This window comes from Hyperolius riggenbachi, chromosome 10, assembly GCF_040937935.1.
Source record: "Hyperolius riggenbachi isolate aHypRig1 chromosome 10, aHypRig1.pri, whole genome shotgun sequence".
NCBI classification, from domain to species: domain Eukaryota; kingdom Metazoa; phylum Chordata; class Amphibia; order Anura; family Hyperoliidae; genus Hyperolius; species Hyperolius riggenbachi.
This window is the reverse complement of record NC_090655.1, coordinates 116,941,876-116,962,004: the sequence shown is the minus strand read 5'-3', so window position 1 is coordinate 116,962,004 and position 20,129 is coordinate 116,941,876. Positions and strand designations below refer to the sequence as shown.

At 42.7% G+C, this 20,129-nt stretch overlaps 1 protein-coding gene across 1 annotated transcript in view; it reads left to right on the top strand.

The window, feature by feature from the left end:
- The first annotated feature begins 903 nt into the window (after positions 1 to 903).
- The window catches only part of NUDT13 (nudix hydrolase 13), a 123,055-nt gene continuing 103,829 nt past the window's right edge, over positions 904 to 20,129 (top strand). Inside the window, exon 1 of the mRNA XM_068257672.1 lies at positions 904 to 2,131. The gene's annotated coding sequence lies outside the window, so the exon portion shown is untranslated. The remainder of the gene's footprint in view (positions 2,132 to 20,129) is intronic.

Below are 20,129 nucleotides of genomic sequence, written 5' to 3'. Positions count from 1 at the left end.
GCAAAAATCGCTGGCGTTTTGCATTTTTAAGTGTGAATGGGCCCTTAAAGATTTTTTTACCGCTATATTACCGCCAGTGATAATTTTACACATTTTTTCCACATTCACTAAAAATGTTCCACGTTTCCCGCAAGCGGGAACAATGCGTAAAAAAATTTGGGAAACGTGCATAATTACATAGTGAACATGCGGAAACCATGCGGAAAAGAAGTGGCATAAAACAATCTTGCCCAACCCAAAAAAATTAAAGTCCAGCAAACAGCACTCAAGGCTCCAGACTCCATTTAAAGAGACACTGAAGCGAAAAAAAAATTATGATTTGTATGTGTAGTACAGATAAGAAATAAAACATTAAGATCAGATACATCAGTCTAATTGTTTCCAGTACAGGAAGAGTTGAGAAACTCCAGTTGTTATCTCTATGCAAACAAGCCATTAACCCTCTGGGGGATAATCCCGAGCTGAGCTTTTATTGAAAAATCATCATGTACATACAGCGTGGTTCAATATGCAAAAGTTTTATTTTGGTATCAGTCATTGATTGACTACAGAGTGATTTCTAGACAATATCCATGCCATTTTTAGTGACTGCAATACAATGGTATATTAGCCCCATATATCTACAGTAAACATATAAAGCATATAATAATTTAATAACTCCTTGACACAGAGGGTCTGAAATATCCAGAAGCTTTGTCAGGGAAAAAGAAAAGATAGTTAGAAAGATTAAGCCTTCTGGATAGAGCTATCTTACAAAAATCTGTCTGCCCAAGGCGACCATATCTTATCAAACCGATCCTCTTTATCATTTAAAGAAGCTGTTCTCTTCTCCATCCAATAGTATTCATTAATTTTGTGCTTAAGGGCATTTTTAACCAGGGAAGAAGATTTCCATTCTTTCGCAATTATAGCTTTGGCGGCATTACAGAAGTGTACTAGCAATTTATTATTATGATTGGAAAGAAGAGGGTCAGTGTGACCAAACAGGGCCACCCATGGGTCAGGCGTGACCTCTACGTTTAAAACTTCGGAGGCCAGTTGGAAGCATAGTTTCCAGAAATCCTGCACTATCTTGCATAGCCACCAACAATGCGCATGATCTGCCTGCTGTGCACAGCCTCTGAAGCAGATGTCTGTAGGGGAGAGACCCCTTCTAAAGAGGAGTGCAGGAGATCTGTACCAATCGTAAAGAATTTTGTATCCCCTTTCCCTGACTAGGCTATTCCTGGAGGATTTAGCTAGACCCAAAAAGATAGTTTCCCAGTCGTCTAGGGACCATACTTTCTGGAATCTCTCCTGCCACTTAATCATGGCTGGGGAGATCTCTTCCAGGTGCCGGTACCAGATTTCGTGGTAGAACAATGAAATCATACCAGGAGTATGTTTATAAGAATGGAATTCTTTAGCGATGGATGGTGTTGAGGTCTCGAGACCCTCCACTGCGCAACTCTGCACAAAATGCCTAACCTGTAAATATCTGAAGAAATCTTGTGCTTGCAGCTTAAATTTAGTCTGGATTTCCTCCCAAGGGGCTATGATACCTCCAGGAGCAATATCTCTAATCAGAGGGGGACCTGACTTCAGCCAGTTTACCCATGGTTGGGTCTCTAGACCCGGTGGAAAGTCCCGATTTAAGAGGATGGATTCGTCTAGTGAGCGTTTGTAAAGAAGCCCGAGTCTAGATTGTTGTCCTTTCCAGATAGATAGGGATTCTAGGATTACAGTTATAGGGCCTGATTTATTTAAAAAAGGGCGCTTTGTCCAGAGTAAAGATGGCATAGGGAAGGGATGTAAAAGGGCTGCCTCGAGGTCGACACATCTAATTGTACCCCTAGGGGCTGACCATTGTGCTAATTGAGCTAGCCTAGAGGCGTAGAAATATTTAAGTAGCATAGGTGCTCCCAAGCCACCCTGACTCTTCCCCCTGGCCAGATATTGATAGCTAATTCTAGGGACTTTACCTGCCCATATGAATCTCAGGAAATGTGACTGTAGTTTTTTTATGTCTAGGAGAGAAATCCTTATGGGGAGAGCTCGAAAGAGGTAGAGGATTTTTGGCAAGGCTGTCATCTTAAGGGCATTTATGCAGCCGGTTAAAGAGATATTGTATTGATTCCACTCATTCAACAAGGTATGTAACTTTTTGATAATGGGGGTGTAATTAGCTGTATAGAGTTGCGCAATGGAGGGTGTCAGAATAACCCCTAAGTATTTCAGACCCTTATTTTGAATCTTGAATTTGAAAGAGGTGGCCAATGCTTCTTGTTGCAGCTGTGACAGCCCAAATGCCATTGCTTCGGACTTAGAGCGATTAATTTTGAAGCCAGATACAGAGCAAAACTCGTCTATAAGCTGAAATAAAGCTGGCAAGGAGGTGTGAGGACTGGAGAGGGTGAACACTGTATCATCTGCAAACAATGCAATTTTAAATTCCTCCCCCCCCCCCCAATGCTCACACCTCTAATATTACTATTGCTTCGTGCCAGAATAGCAAAGGGCTCGATGCACAGGGCGAAGAGGAGGGGAGAGAGAGGGCACCCCTGTCTAGTACCGTTTAAAATCGGAAAGGGCTTGGATCGTAACCCCATATTGCAAACAGATGCTGTCGGATGTGTATACAGACTTCGTACTTCATTGAGAAATTCCCCAGCAATCCCAAATTTTTGCAGTACTAATCGCAGATATCTCCAATCTACTCTGTCGAAGGCCTTCTCTGCATCCAATGACAGAAGCAGAGAAGGCCCTCCAGCACGGTTCATGACCTCTATTGTACCCACCATTCGTCTTATGTTGTCAGTAGTCTGACGCCCCATCACAAATCCTGTTTGATCTGGGTGGATAACCTTTGGAAGTAATCTGTTTAGTCTGTCGGCCAGTATTTTTGAGAATATTTTAATGTCCGAATTTATTAGAGAGATTGGGCGATAATTTGAGACTACAGCACAGTCTCTTCCTGGTTTGGGGATAACTACAACTGAGGCCTGAAGAAACTCCGGTAATAGGTCCTCCTCTCCTAGTAATAGTTTATTGAAAAGGGAAGTTAGCACTGGTATTAATTGTATTTTAAATGTTTTATAAAAAAGGGCTGTGTAGCCGTCTGGTCCGGAGGCTTTACCGTTCTTTAATGATGAGATGGTGAGCTCAACCTCTTTAGGGGAAATGGGAGCATTTAACTTAGATATGTCCTCTTGGGAGAAGGAAGGTATTTGAATTTTATCTAGATATTGGAGGATAGACCGGGCTGACACCTTAGATTTATCCGTCGTAGTTCCATCGTATAGGTTGGTATAATATTGAGAGAAGAGATCTATGATATGGGAGGGGTCATAAGATTTATTCCCTTGCTGGTCTCTGATGGGGTAAATTCTGTTCTGGGCCAGCCTCTGAGACAATTTGCGCGCTAACAGGGTGTCAGGCTTATTGGCCTTGTCATAAAACTTTTGATTTGTAAGTCTTAAGGAACGTTCTGCCCTCTTGAAGAGGATAGCATGTAGCTCCTGTCTTAAAGTCAGAAGCTGGTCCAGTACATCCTGCCCCCCAGATTCAGCAAGTATTATTTCTAGATTTTTAATTTGTGCTTGGATTTTTTTAGTTCTAAGTTCGTTAGCTTTCTTTTTCTGGGAGGAAATTTTAATCAGTGTGCCTCTAACTGTAGCTTTCAGAGCTGCCCAGTGCATACTCCTAGAAGTATCATTTGGAGAGTTGTGGAAGAGGTACTGCGTAAGTGATTCAGAGACCTCAGTCTGTACTTCATGTTCTTTTAATAAAGCTTCATTTAGTCTCCACTGGCAATATGTAGGGGGCCCCCGTGTGGATATAAGGGCGCTAACTGAGGCATGGTCGGACCAAGAGATTTCTGACATATCAATTGTGCCTGACCTTTCTAATAGGGTCGCATCCATAAAAATAAAATCTATTCTGGAGTACGTGCCGTGTGGGTGCGAATAGAAGGAGTGCCCTCTCTCTCCCGGGTGTGACGCCCGCCAAGCATCCCAAACATTAACCTCTTGTACAAAAGAAATAAGGGCTTTACTGGGGGTCTGCGTAAACTCGAGTTAGCTGGAGGTGTATCCAAGGTTGTATTGAAGTCTCCAGCCAAGAGGAGTTTGCCTTCGCTGTGTAGTGCAATTTTGGAAGCAAGAGCGTTCAGAAAACATTTCAGCCCTTCAGAGGGAGCATACACGCTTACAACCGTATATATACACCCAGATATTAAAACTATGACAATGATAAATCTGCCCTCAGGGTCTCTAATTACTTTAGACACCTCTAGTGTGTTGTTTTTCCTAAAGAGCACGGCCACCCCACATTTTTTAGATGGGGCTGAAGCATAAAAGGTATAAGGATAGGCTTTATGCCAGTATTTTGGTTCAGAGCCTTTTTTAAAATGAGTCTCCTGGAGGCAGAGTATATCTGCATTCTGAGTTTTATAAAAATTGCTTACCATTCTTCGTTTTTGAGGAGCATTTAGGCCTTTAACATTATGAGTGACAATTTTGAGATTAATAGGCACTGAGTTGGTAAAAGAATTCGGAGGGGCACCTGTCGTCAAGGTCTGACTCATTTTAAATGTGGGGTGGACGTGCTTGCATATAACACTGACTGTGCAGGAGTATATACCATTAAAATCACCATAGGGATATTAACATTGAGGACTGAATACCAGTTATAAAATACATTTTGATGCTTGTACGCTTGTACATCAATAGAAACCTGTAACCAAGTGAACATAACACAGTAAAACATAAGTGAATAACATAAAAATAATTCTGCCATAATGAACTTGGCAAGGTAGGGAGTCAGATCTTTGACAACCCTAATAAACTTTGAGTTAGCTGCGTGAATGGTAAATGCAGCTTCCGTGGGGGTCGGTATGCCTCAGATGCCAAATCAGAGTGGCGCAGGCCTTAGATCCGACCTAGGCCCCGTTAACGTAGTAGACAGGGCAGACAGAGTGTCTAATCTATCCGCAGGCAACCAAAATAAAGAGATCGCATTTAGGGTGGTAGGAAAGATAAAATTCAATATTCGGTGCTGGCAGGACAGTCCTGTTGGTTCGCATTACGGATGGTTTTCCTGGATCTCACCTTTGTCCATGTGACCCGAGGAGAGGCCACTCGACTTTGTGGAGTAGTTGCAGGTGATGCATGATTCTCAGGGGTTTCTATGCCTAGCTTGTCAAGCGTATCCTGGATCATATGTGGACCGTGAACTGCAAGCTGCCGGCCGTTATATAGGATAAGTTTAAACGGGAATCCCCACCTGTATTTTATCTTGTTGCGTACTAGTAGCGAAGTTAGGGGCTTCATATCCTTCCTTCTTTTTAAAGTGATCTGAGATAAGTCGGGGAAAAAGGTGATGTGATCATCTCCAAAAGTAATGTCAGGTGAGTTGCGTGAGTGGTATAGAATAGCCTCTCGGGTGCTGTAGTAGTGAAACCGCAAGATTATGTCGCGCGGGGGCTCATCGTCCCGCGGTTTGGCCCTAAGCGCTCTGTGAGCTCGATCCATCCGTAATTCAGCAGGAGGGAGGTCGGGCAACAAGGAAGCAAAGAGGGATTCAAGGTAAGAAGTAAGATCTGAGATCGATTCTGGGACCCCTCTTACCCTGAGATTATTCCTCCTGTCTCTGTTCTCCTGGTCCTCCTGACCATCTTTAAGAGCCTGTACGTCAGTACGGATCTCCGCCATATCTTGTTCTGTCTGCATGCAAAAGGCCTTAACCTCATCTACCTCCTCCTCTAACTCGTGCAGCCTCTCCCCTAGCGCTGAAATCTCCCCTCTGATTTCCTTAACCACGCTAGTGTTGGATGTTTTTACCAGTTTCTCGATGTCTTGGTACAGCTGCTTCAAGTCTGCTTTGGTTGCTGTGCCTGCAGTGGGAGAGGCCTTGTTCTGAGGCTGGGCTGCCTCGTTAGACGGGCGGGCGCCATCTTGAGAGTTCCCCGGCTTGCTCTTACGAGCGAACATTTCTGGGATTCCAGGGTCGGAATCGGCTCCAGCCTTCTTCGGGCCCATCTCAGGGGTGCGTTGGGGCTTCTCAGTCCTGATTTAGTGAGGAGGAGGGGGTTTCCGTGAGGCAAGGGTGCTCGTTGAGGCCTGGGTAATCGGAGCAAGTCCTACATGCGTCCTCTCAGCGGCGCGTCCAGGCTCCGCCCCCCCCTGCATAATTTTTTTTTGTTGCACGCAGCTAACACTTTGCTAGCTGCGTGTATATACCGATCGCCGCCGCTCCGCGCTGATTCGCCGCTACCCGCCGTGCCGCGCCGCTCCCCCCCCCAAGACCCCGTGCGCAGCCTGGCCAATCAGTGCCAGGCAGCGCTGAGGGGTGGATCGGGACTCCCTCTGACGTCGTTGACGTCGATGTCATCCCGATCGTCGCCATGGCGACGGGGGAAGCCAAACAGGAAATCCCGTTCTGAACGGGATTTCTTGTTTGCTTTGATTGCCGGAGGCGATCGGAGGGGGTGGGGGGGATGCCGCTGCACAGCGGCTATCATGTAGCTAGCGCTAGGCTAGCTACATGATTAAAAAAAAATAATAATTAAAAAAAAATGTGCTGCACCGCCCCCTGCCGATATTATTGTATCCCTCAGGAGGTTAAGCTCTCCGACTAAGTTAGTCCTGGAGAGGGCTGTTATCTGACTTTTATTATCTCAACTATAAGTAAACTGTTTACTTTTTCTCTGCTAGAGGAGAGGTCATTACTTCACAGACTGCTCTGAAAGAATCATTTTGAATGCTGAGTGTTGTGTAATCTGCATATATTATAGAATAATGCAATGTTAGAAAAAATACTATATACCTGAAAATAAAAGTATGAGAATATTTTCTTTGCTGCTAATCTTCTAGAAATTATTCATAGTACACAACCAATTCATTATATCATATTTTTTTTCCGCTTCAGTGTCTCTTTAAGTCAATGGGAAGTGAATTATATCACCAAGGACTAGTAGGTAATAAAAAAATTCTGTAGTTAAGTCAGAAATAAGGCGCCCCTTTTTTTGTGAATTTTTTTTTTTTATTTATTTATTTTTTTTTTTGCGGGATTTACCGACTTGCGGACTTTTCCTGCATTTTTATGCATGCGGGTAAACAATGCGTACAAAGAGTGACATTTTACTTCCTACTTTTTGTGAAGGTTTCCAAACCAATGTCAGAAACCGGTTATTGTTGCTATGTTTGCAGCAGATTTACCAGAAAGTTATTGTAGCTGTAGTCTGAGGCTGTAAGATGTTATTCAATGGCATTCAGTTAAGAAATGGTTTGTGTCATGTTGACATGTTCGATTATTGTGCTAAAGTGCAATTACTCTTTTACCAGGATTATATTAAATGTCCCTTGTAATTTAGGCTTAAATGTAGCAAATGTTTGAAATGCTACCTAATACACTATTTGGTTTGCTGGTGTTATGAAAATAAACTTTCAGCACATTTAAAAGCAAAATAATCACTCAAAGTAAGTTGTTCCTGATATAATTCAGGTAAGAAAGGTAATATTGAAATGAATTTAATTATATTCTTACCTTAATTATATTATATTGTTGCTCTTTGGAAGCTTACAAATGTAACATAGAGAAGGTGAAAACAGAGGAAAACAGGTGTAAAAGCTTTGTGAATCATGCCCAATGGGCTCTATTCTCAAAGACTTCCCGTATGCGGTAAAGTACATGCGGGAAGTTTGCGACCAAAATACCGTCAAGTTGACATTCTCAAAATGTTCCGCATGTTTTTTCCGCATGCGGAAAAAGTGCGGTAAAAGTGCGGGATTCATGCGGAAAACTTTCCGCAAAAGTCGGTATTTTCCGCAATAAAAGATCCATTCTCAAAAATGTTCAGGCGCATCATTTCGTCGTTAATTACCGATTTTTTTTTTTTATCACCTACAAGTAGTAGGTGATATATTCCGCATCCCATTGACTTTAATGAAGTCTGGAGGCTTAAGGGCTGTGCTTGCTGGACTTTAACTTTTTTTTTTTTTTAAACACTTTTTCATGCAACCTTTTTACCGCATGATTCCCGCATGAATAATGGCTGTTTCCGCATCTTTTTTCCCGCATGCGGAAAACATGCGGAAAATATTAGTGAATGTGGAAAAAATGCGTAGTTTACCGCTGGGGGGAATATAGCGGTAAAATTTTGCGGAAAATTTGGCTCTTTGAGAATAGAGCCCATTGTGTAGGAAAGCTTCTAAGGTACATACACACGTCAGATTTTTCCAAAGGACCGGTCGTTTGGACCTTTGAGCGTCCGGTCGTTTGGACATGAAATCAGGCGTGTGTACGGTCGGTCGTTCAGCTGCTAAGACTGGATTTGAATGATCCACGAAGTGTACGAGCCTTTATTATACATGGAAGGGGTAAAATTGGCCAATCAAATTGGATGTGTGTATGCACCTTTATAACAAATGCATGATACCATTTTATCTAATCTGGAGGCTTTCACAGGGCCTGTTTAAGTTATTTAAGGGATTAGAATGAGGTCTGTTTTTTTTTGTTTTTTTTTAATGCATTAAAAACCGATTAGCAGCCTCAATAGAGTTATCTCGTTTAAGATAAGTGCACCGCTTTTGACCTCAGCTGCAGAACTTGTAGTGCTGTAAATTCTTGGAATGCTTTGATCTCTCGTTACTGAGCAGAATATAGAAACTGAAAGCAGAAGTACTCTGTTATTGTCTTACTCTGCCCCCTAGTGACAAGTGGCCATAAATATACATTACAGTAGTACTAATTAGAAGCAAGATCATTTATAAATTAGGAAATAAAAATGCTAAAATAGGCCTGGTGCACTTGCAAGCCTCTGAATAAATAGGCTGCTAAAGGGAATATTGCAAAAATACTTGTTTCTTACAATATAAAAATTAAATGTTCAAGCTACAAACAACCAGTGGTGGCAGTGAATTTACTGCTGACTTGGAATAACCAATGAGTTGCAAATAAGTTCTCCTTGCATTCAAATTTCATGTAAATGTTATGAGGCTTGAACTCAGACCAATATAAATTGACAGGAAGTTATTGTAATTGGTCTAATTGCAGGCTGCATATAATTTACATAAAATTTGAATGCAAGGAACAATTATTTGCATCTAATTGATGAATCCCAACAGCTGACATCCTGCTCTCCTATTTTCCGCTGTCAGTAATTCACTTGTCCCTGCACGTTAACATCATGGTGGGTGGGGCCAACTGTAAAATGAGGGGGTGAAAGAAGACAGAGTACACAGCGGTCCAGGCAATCGCTGACAGCCTTATGCCAAAACTTTTATTTTCACTTCACCCCAATAGAGACAGAGGTTGTAAAAGAACACAATTCTTTGCATAGTGCACGCCACCTGGTTTTCATGGTAATGTTGAAAGATTTTTGGATGCGATAAAACACACAAAAAAAGTTGTATCCCTTAACCTATGTTTTTCAAAAAGAAATAAATGCCTGAAGTTTGTTGATTTTGGATTTTTGTGGAATGTTTGCTATATGTACTTGTTTTTATCGAAGTTTGTAAGGGTGAAACGTTGGCTGCCATTGCTCATCATGTCACCCTGAATGTATCACTGTTGTGTGTAAATTAAACATATATTAAAACAGAAGGGGAGGCCACGGTTTGGTGTGTATCTACAGTGTTACGGTGTACAGCCAAACAGGCAGAAGCACTGACGACAATGGCTGCATTACCTTACTAAGAGCTGTTAGCTGCCGTTGGTCACAAACCTGATCTGCTGTGTTAGTATTTGCAAGAGTGTTGTCTTAGCATCACTTGCCGTTGGAAATCATGCTCAACTGGAGTTGCACATATTATTGATTAATAAAGTGCCAACATATTATATGGACCTGTACAAAGTAACAAACAAGCATGAGGTATATAATAATATGGTATACACCAAATATAGACACTGGTTTAAAATGCATAATTGGTAATTACAGTGACAAATGTACCATGATTAAATATTCATCAAATTCAAAGACACAAAATTAAAAACAAATTACAAGACACAAAAGGGTGCCCTTGTGAGCTTACAATCTAAAGGAATAAGGGGGAGACAAAGGGTGGTGTAGTATACAATATGCATAACTAGAGGCAGTGTGTTTTTAGGTGATCTAGTAAGGTGTACAACAGGGGTCCCCAAACTTTTTCGGACAAGGGCCGGGTCAACATACATCAGACTGCTGAGGGGCCGGAACATAGATAAAATGATGTTGAAAAACATTAAACTGAATCTAGGTCCCCCCTCCCCCCCCCCCCCCCCCCCCCCCCAATCATGCCAGGAGGAGATTTCCCAGCAGTCGCCATTCAGTCATGCGGTGCCTGAAGAACGTCTTTGTGCACTAGAAAGTGAAGCATACCCAGGTGACAACCTCCCCTCCAGTTGGACAGCAGTATCACCTGGTGCAGAATTGGATTGGAAACTAACGAATGACTGCTCACTGGCTTCTACAGTATGTGGATTTTCTTTATGCGGGCCTTGGATATTTAAAGGTGCAGTGGGCCACATCTATAAGTTATACATTTTGTATTTGGGGACAAGTGAAAAAGCCTTGGGGGGCCACATTCGGCCCGCGGGCCTTAGTTCGAGGACCACTGGTGTACAACTTAGTCAGAAGTTAGAGTGTATACTGTAAGAGTGATGGATTTGTTTTGGAAGGGGATTCCAGAGGAAGGTTGAAGCATGTGATAAATCTTTTATATGTGAATGTGAGGAGGTGATTCTAGAGGACACATTCACTAGTCCTAGGTTCACAACGCTCAAGGGGTCACTGTTTCATTGGACTGGTACCAGAAGTGTTAGAGATTATCAGAGCTGCTCCCCTGCAGATGACGGAATATACAAGGCCACCATGAGACTTCAGCTGTTTTTTATCCATAGCCACGCATTGAATTATAAGTCTAGTGTCAGAATCCGCTCTGCTGGCCTTGATTCTCTGGACAGTTTGTTGGTTTCCTATGCAGGTTGCATAGTTCAGTCCAGGGAAAAGAGGCCTTTTTGTCAGCTTGCAAGATTCGGGAGGCTTGCTGCTGTGGTGATTGATTTGCATCCACTTATCTTGCAATTTGCATTTCTGCTTCCCTTGAAAGTTTTCAGTATAAATGTCACTTCCTCCCAGAATTCCTTGCTCGTCATAGGTTCTGTTTTGTGAGACTGACCTTAGAGCCTCAGCCTCTTTGTATCTTGTTGCTAAAAATCCTAGTGTAGTTAATTCTTGGGGAGTGCATTTTGCACTCCTACTAGTGCAATCAGTTTTGTGTATTATTTGTACTACCTAGTCTTGTCTTGTCCTGTCCTTGCGATTGCATTATCTCCAGCGGTGGCTGATAGTAAATCGTTCAGTCCTGTTCCTTGATCGCATTTTCCCTAGCTCGAGAGGTGGTGGATCCCCCTTGTCTGTGTCTTGGAGTATAACCTTGGCATTGGTTGCTACTGGTTACTCCTTCAGTCTGTTTTGTCTGGAACGAACGCTTGCTGTTGTCTGGTGTTAGGCAACCGATTAGCAAGCGTTCCCGCTATCTGTTTGTCTTTGTTTTCCGTGTTCATTTGTTAGTCAGAGTTGGTACTTTTGTCACTGTTGCGCTTCTCTTGCGGTGACCGTGCTATTAACACGCTTGTCACTGTTGCGCATAACGTGCGGTGACCGCGTTTAGTTAGTTCTTTTGTTATTTTCCATGGCGTTTGGATTGTAGTTATTTGCTGTTCCTTCCTTTACTCTATTCATGCTCTGTCTTAGCCCAGTTTTGTGTTTCTAATAGCAATCGCCTCTCTTGCGATTAGCTTTCTCACTCTGGTCTGTTCTGTTGTTATATGTCTACCGTCGCCGGGTGGCGACTAGATTGGTAGACATTCTTATAGTCTGTCTCTGTTCTTGCTTTCTATTGAGTTGCTACCTTGTTTATATTGCCCAGTGCTGCTTCACGTCGTGCAATTTCAATCTGGCATCTGTGGTTGTAAAGAGGTCTTGTTCCTCTGTACTCCACAGCTCCGCCTGCTGGTTGGAATTCCCCTCTACAAATGTATTTACATATACTGGGTACTCTTCTTCTGTGATTGTGGGGATTCCCATCTGCTTCAGCGCACTTGGTGTGCGCTGACTGTGGAAATCGACCCCAGATCATTACATCTAGGCTTTAAGGCGTGGTCCAGCATGTGGATGGCCAAGAGTTAGCTAAAGATATTTAAAGAACAAGTGACGCCCATGCTAACCTAGAAATAAAAAAAACCACATATATAGAGCTCTTTACCACTAGCAATCACAATCGCAAGCAATTGCGATTTTTCATTATGGGCCCTTTTCCACTACACAGCTGAATCGCAAAAACGCAAATCGCTAGTGATTTTTAAATCGCAAGGGTTGCCTCTTTATCATAGAAATCATGAGAAGAATTTTTCACTATAGTGATTAGATTTACAAATCGCAATCGCTTTCTGGGGCGATTTTAATAGGGATAATGCAATGCAAATGAAAATCACAAATCGCAATCGCATAACAAAATTAATGAAAATTCGCAATTACTGGCGATTGTGATCGCTAGTGGAAAAGGGCTCTTATTCTGTTATACGATTGCGATTTTTCATTTGCATTGCATTATCACTTTTAAAATCGCTCCAGAAAGCGATTGCGTTTTGCGATTTCCAAATCAAATCTACCGTGTTTCCCCTAAAGTTAGACCTACCCCGAAAGTAAGGCCTACCTTATATTTCAAGCGTGCTTGAAATATAAGCCCTACTTCGAAATTAAGACCTAGCTGGGGGACGCTTTGTGTATGGGGAGGTGTGTGGTCTCTTACCGCACCTCCCTTGTGGCTGCGTCCCCCTCCGTTCCTAGTAATTCCTCCGGTGGCGGCGGCATTGTAATTCATCTGTGAGGGCGCCCTTTGACCCTCACGCAGTACGCTAGGTCAGACTCTGCGCTGGGGCTCTCTTCCTGTCATGTGCGCCTGGCTGATGCGTCCCAGGCGCACATTGAATCAATGTGCGCCTGGAACGCATCAGCCAGGCGCACATGATGACAGGGTAGAGAGCACCAGCGCAGAGCCCGACTGCGTGAGGGTCAAAGGGCGCCCTCACAGATGAATTACAATGCCGCTGCCACCGCAGGAATTACTAGGAACGGAGGGGGACGCAGCCACAAGGGAGGTACGGTAAGAGCCTCCACATACACACAGCGTCTAGCCCCTCCCACCCCCGAAAATAAGCTCTAGCACTAATTTTATCCCCAAAAAGAATATAAGACAGTGTCTTATATTCGGGGAAAGACGGGTATGAAAAATCACTAGTGATTTGCGATTTTGCGATTTGGCTGTGTAGTAGAAAAAGGCCCATAAGTAGATAAATACTAGTTCTACTTACATAACCAATGTATTGCACTGTCCACATTATGATTCCTGTGAATTTTATAAAGGAGAAGCAGAGAATCTTATTCTAGGCAGTTTCCATCTTGGTTACCTGTGACCTCCTGACATCATTACCTCCCTCACTCTTGTTTTTCTCCTTTTACTAATTGTGTATTTGTTAACCGCCCTCCTCCCAGAGTCTTCAGACACTCCCACTGAGGTCTATACTAGGAAGTGCACTGTCTGTTGGCAACAGTAGCATGCATTGGTGGCAGCACGCCACGCAACGTGGGACGGGTTAAAGAAGAAGGCTTCTGGGTAAGTTTAACCCCCCCCCCCCTGCACACACCCGCTCAGCTGCACTAATTATCTGGATGAAACCCGAATTAAACTCGTTCTAATTTTATCCGGAGCTCATGCCTGTTCTATACACATATCACTGACCATTAGGCACAGCAACTATTCCTAACGACACAGCGCTTGTAGTGCCTTTTGATAGAGGGAGTGTCTTGGGCTGCCAGGGTGCTAGACCTTTGTCTGTTGGTTCAGGAACAGGAAGCAGAAGCTCCAAACGTTTGTAACTGTATGTGTAGTACAGCTAAGAAATAGAACATTAGTAGCACAGAAACAAGTTTCATATTGTTTCTAGCACAGGTAGAGATAGGCCACGTTCACATCATGAGACGCAGATGGCCGTGCATTTTAAACGCGACGTGTAATAACGCACACCATCTGCGTGTCTATGCGTTGCGTGGCTGAAACCATTCACTGAAAGTGAATGGGTCAGCTGTGCGTTTTGGTAAAAAATGTTTGCAGCATGCATCCGCAACGCATGCAGTGTGAACATCAGACAGCGCAGTCTATGCACTGATGTCGTGCGACACGCGTTGCCTCCTGCACGCGTTGCCAACATCTGGACCACAATGCGTGCAGTGTGAATGGGGCCTTAAACTTCACTTATTATCTATGCAAAATAGCATCTCTGAGCTCTCCGACCAGTTACGTCGCCTACAGTGCTGTTTTCTGAGGTTCTTCAAATAAGAGTTTTACAGCAGGGACGTTTAAAAGGTCATTAGTTCTACTGTGCTGCATAATTTAAAATACAGTGTGGTTTGTAAATTGCAAATATGAGAGAATGCTGCAATGCTATGAAAAAAGCTACAGTATATACCGTACCTAAAAATAAAAACCTGAGATTTTCTTTGCTACTAATGTTCTATTAATTATCCGTACTATAAGTTTTTTGTTTTTTTTTCCTGCTTCAGTGTCACTATAAAGCACACCTGAACTGAGAGTGATCTGAAGAATGAATTTTTTTCTTTTAAACAATGAGCATTTCCCGAATGTAACTCTGCTCCTCCTGCTCCTCTGACTCCAATACTTTTAGCCACAGACCCTTAACAAGCCAGATCAGGTGTTTCTGAATGAAGTCTGACTAGATTAGTCGCATGCTTGTTTCAAGTGTGACACTGCTGCAGTCAATGAAATCAATTATCAAATTAAGCCTCATACACATCTACAAGTACAGGACTCGATCCCTCAAGCATCAGTCAGGGGTTAAGTGCTGTACAGATATGGTGCCAACTTTGCATCTGTTGCTATGGAGAGGTAGAGGAGGGACAACATACAGTGCAAAATAAAGCGGGTCTGGTGGTCAGGGTGAAAAGAAGAACAGTGTATTCTGGATGTTTAGGCAATGTCGGAGAGGGAAGCTTCATTACACTCAATGGATTTTCAACCAAGCTGGTCCTTAAAAGGCACCTGAACTGAGAGCGTTATGGAGGTAGACATTTATTTCCTTTTAAAACATGTAAATTGCCTGGCTGTCCTGCTGATTCACTGCATTTAATACTATTCCTCGCTCACCATCACCCGGCATATGGGAGCATCGCTCAGGCTTTCGCCTGAGTAATTGCTCCCTAACAATCGGCCATTGCACGCCTTAAATCGGCAATAGGTAATCCTTGTGCGATGGCAAGGTGATAAGAAGCTTGCATCTGCATGCTATTGATCACCTAGAATAGGATATGGTCCATTGTGTCTTGAAATTGTTTTTCTTCTTCTAAAGGTGGCCATAAAGGGACACCAAGGGCCCACCAAGAAAGTTTCAGCCTAGGGCTCGCCCCCCCACCATTTTGGGCTCACATACACATGTACTCTTGAAATTTTGCATGATTATGGTAGGGAATAGATTGTGAGCCCTCCTGAGGACAGTCTCCAATAAGGACATGTCCACATGCGGCCAATCCCGGTAAGTGATTCCCGCTCGCTGCTGCTGGCTGCAATTTTGGAGTGGGGGGAGCGCGGAAGGGGGGGGCCCTAGGTGAGGGAGGGGGGAGGCTTCCCCCCCCTCCCCGCTGCTTTGTGCCCACTGCCCCCCTGGCCCTTTCAGCATGGGGGAACACTGAGACCTGCCTACCTAACGGGGGGAGCGTGGAAGGGGGGCTCTAGGTGAGGGAGAGGGGGGAGGTTTCCCTCCTCCCCACCGCTCTTTGCCCACTGCCCCCCATCCAGCATGTGGGCCCCTACTAACTGGGGACCTGCTTTTGTGGGGATATCTGCCGCCAATCTGATTGTATTTTGTTGGGAAATCTGCCGCCTATCTGATTGTATTTTGTGGGGATATCTGCTGCCAATCTAATTGCATTTTGTGGGGATATCTGCTGCTAATCTGATTGCATTTTGTGGGGATATCTGCTACCAATCTGATTGCATTTTTTGGGGAAATCTGCCACCAATCTGATTGCATTTTGTGGGGATATCTGCCACCAATCTGATTGTATTTTGTTGGGAAATCTGCCACCAATCTGATTGTATTTTTTGGGGAAATCTGCCACCAATCTGATTACATTTTGTTGGGAAATATGCCGCCAATCTGATTGCATTTTGTGGGGATATCTGCCGCCAATCTGATTGGTGGCAGATTTCCCCACAAAATACAATCAGATTGGCGGCAGATTTCCCTACAAAATACAATCAAATTGGTGGCAGATTTTCCCACTTAGTTGTGGAGAGGGCTGTTATCTGGCTTTTATTATCTCAACTGTTCCTGGACTATTTACTTTTCCTCTGCTAGAGGAGAGGTCATTACTTCAGACTGCTCTGAAAGACTCATTTTGAATGCTGAGTGTTGTGTAATCTGCACATATTATAGAATGATGCAATGTTAGAAAAAACACTATATACCTGAAAATAAAAGTATGAGAATATTTTCTTTGCTGCTAATCTTCTAGTAATTATTCATAGTACACAACCAATTCACTATATCATATTTTTTTTTCCGCTTCAGTGTCTCTTTAATGTAATTTCACAGGGGCATTGCGTTCCCTGTAAAAAGAATTGCATTGTACAATTGGCCACACAATGGAATGCACACAATTAATGAAAAACGCACCAGTTGTCACACACCTTGTCTCACAGATTCCACAGCCTCACACTGCTAACACATACCTTCTAACTTTTTGAAACAAGAAAGAAATCAAGCCATGGCCATGCCACATCACTAATCACACCCCCGGCACACCCCTAATTAAACATACCATAAAATTGAATAAGAAAAATATGTTGTTTAAACAACACTGGTCCTTTCTATCCTGGTTTATTTTATATTATAGTAACATTTTAACATAAGAAATATATCAATTTAAAGGTTGAGAATAAAGTTTGGAGTCAATTACGCACATTTTTCAGTAGAAAAAGACAGAAAGACAGTATATTTACATAGATCTGTACATCAGTCCTGAAAGAAGGACAACTGTGGCAGAAAGAGGGTCCAAAAGAGGAACAGTTGGGAGCTCGGCGAACGTGCTAATGTGAACGTACCATTACAGTATAATGGCAATGCAATCATATTGATCAACGCAACCCATTGCAACGCCCCTAGCCTAATGGTACTTTGAGATCAGTGTGTTAGCAGTGTGGTATGGTGGAATCAGTTGGAATGAGGTCCCTTTTACACTTTCGGGAGTCACTTACACTCCCCTGCGGCAGCTCTTCATAGAGGCCATTAAAATCAATGAGCCATGACACACTACCTGCGGTGTGACAAGATACGACAGAAGTGCTTCGGACACCACAGAGGTGCATTGCTTTGCAACTTCAACAGTAATCCCAGAAGTCACGTTAGTTTTGTTTTCTTTAGTCGCACCGTGGGTATAACACGCATTGCAACTTTTCGGCTAGGGTGCGATTGTTTCAAAACACACTGGTACTGCAGCGCAACAGTCTAAAAGGACCCTAGCACGAGTTATGCGGTGTGGTAGCTGGACAACACCTGTTTCAATTTGCAGTAAAGCATACTTTTTTATGTATAGTTTTATTCAGTTTTATTATTTGATGACTGGTTCATGGCTGGCATTGGTTTTAGCACATACAGGGAACATACAAGACTTGGGGCCATATGCAATTCTCTTTTTCACCTGAGTTTTCTCCTAGGAGATAATTTTTCATCTTTGATTTTAAATAACTTTCCAGCACTTTTCCCCCAACGTTTTGGTACTTTTTTAGTTGAAAAGTACTAACAAAATTATTTTGAGCATTTTCTTGCTTTCTGGGGGCTTAAAAGGCATTTTATTGACAAGTTTAAAAGTATCACCTAGGAGAAAACTCAGGGCTCGTTTCCACTATTGCGTTGCGAAATCGCTGCGGCAAAATTCACATGCAGTGTGCATGCGAATTTTCGTGCGAATTCGCATGAAAATTTGCATGGATGATGATGTATGCGAATTTAACCATGACAATGCCGGTGTGCTTTTCCATTGATTTCATGTGAATTCGCATGAAAATTTGCATACCAAAACCGCATACGAATTTCCTATTAAATACATTAGCGGCGATTCGCATGCATTCCACTCGCAGGCAAATTCTGCGTCTCTTTTGTGCGTTTTTTCACCGCTGAAAAAAACGCACCTCAACAATGCTACAATGGAAACAGACCCATCCACTTGCATTACATGTGCGAATCTGCATGCGTTGGATGCATGCGGATTCGCGATAGTGGAAACGAGTCCTCAAGTGAAAAAGTGAATTGCATATGGCCCTTTAAGTTGAAAAATAAGACAACACTCATTAACAGCAAAATGGCAGAATAAGCGGCTCAACAGAACAGGAACAGTGCTTCCGCGCCGGGACAAAACGATCCTCTTGTCCCGCACAGCAACTCACTTCAGTTGTTTGCTGTTGTGGGCCACTGCGCAGCCCTGGCGTGCTCGTCCTTGTTCCCACTCACAGCGGGGCATGGAGCCTTGTGTGCAAGTCGTAGTTACACAGTTTTGAACTGAATGAATCGGTAGAAAGTTAGTGTTGTGATCCACAGTCAGATTTCTGCTTAAAGGTGGTCATACACAGTGCAATTTTTAATACGTCTTTTCAATTCCAGAATTACAATCACTTTGCCTGATTGATAACATTTTAAAAATACGACCATTTACATTGTGTTTCCCAATTATGAATTTTTTTTTGAAAACTTTGCAAAAAAATTGGTTTTGGGGGGAGGGGGATCTGCATAGTTAATAATCCTACCTAGGCTAAGCATCACTAGGAGGGTGGGGCTACACTCAATATATAGCAATAAATAGATATAGGCTAGTGCTACGTACACACGCGACAACGATCGTTCGTTGAGAACGACGAACGAACTTTTAATTGATGAAAGAACGACCTAAGTAAAGTTAGTTTTTAAATGTGTGTAACGATCTGACCGTTAGAACGAACGTTACATCACATAAAGCAACTATTGCGCTTGCGCATAAAAATGAGAAGTTTCATGGAGAAATAGCGAAATGCGCATGTCAAGCCTAGTACGAACGACCGTTTCCAACGATGTACTACTTTTGCAAACGATCGTCGTTGGTAAAAATCCGCCAAGCTAGATCGTTCGTTTTTAACGATCTAGCTTGTCCGTCGTTAGACTTAATGATCGTTGGTTGCTTTTTTTTAAACGATCGTCGTTTGAAAGGATCGGGGAACGATCGTTTCAAACGACTATAGTCGCATGTTTGTACGCACCTTAGGTCAAGTACCTATTCAGTAAGGAGTTCAAGGCAAGACTCCCTAACACTACAGGGTGGCCTCCTGAGCGTGTCCCAGTGGCTGCAGTTCTTGAGCGCTTTGAGTCCAACAGGAGAAAAGCGCTATACAAATGTTCGGATTATTATTATATATGAAGTGTTCCTGATGCTGAAACCAGGACAATTACCATGGAAGTGGGTATCCTGTATAGTTTACTGCATACAGTTCCCTTTTTAAGCCTAATCCAGTTGTACAAAGTGGTGGGATGATTGGACAAATGTCAATATTCCCCTGTTGAATTTAAAGTCAGAGAAATGTCAATTTTTTTTCTCACATAGGGATTACATAACATACTGTATACCTAGCTAGCAATTTGTTTCTCATAGATGTCCTGTAACTGGAGTGACTCCCTTTGTCTGATCCTTAGCATACAACTAAGCTTCCAAACTTTTACATAATGCAATCAGCTGAAATATTGCATTATGTAAACATTTGGATGGTGAGTCTGTATGCTGAAGATCTGCCAATGGGAAAGATGATCCTTAAAAAAATGAGTTGAGTTCTCACAATCTTTATATTTGCATTAACAATGGTTATTTGAAGATTAGCTTAGTGAGTTAGTTTAAAAGGTTGTCGCTTCATCGCTGACTTATTATACGGAAATCTCTGCAATCATCAGTCTATATAGCATCATCTGATTAAATGCTTGAGCACATTCCTGTAGTGTGACAGAAACCAGTTTTACTGGCTGAAAAAGGTTTTAACATTATTAAATACATGTATTAACCTTTATTTTACCCCCCA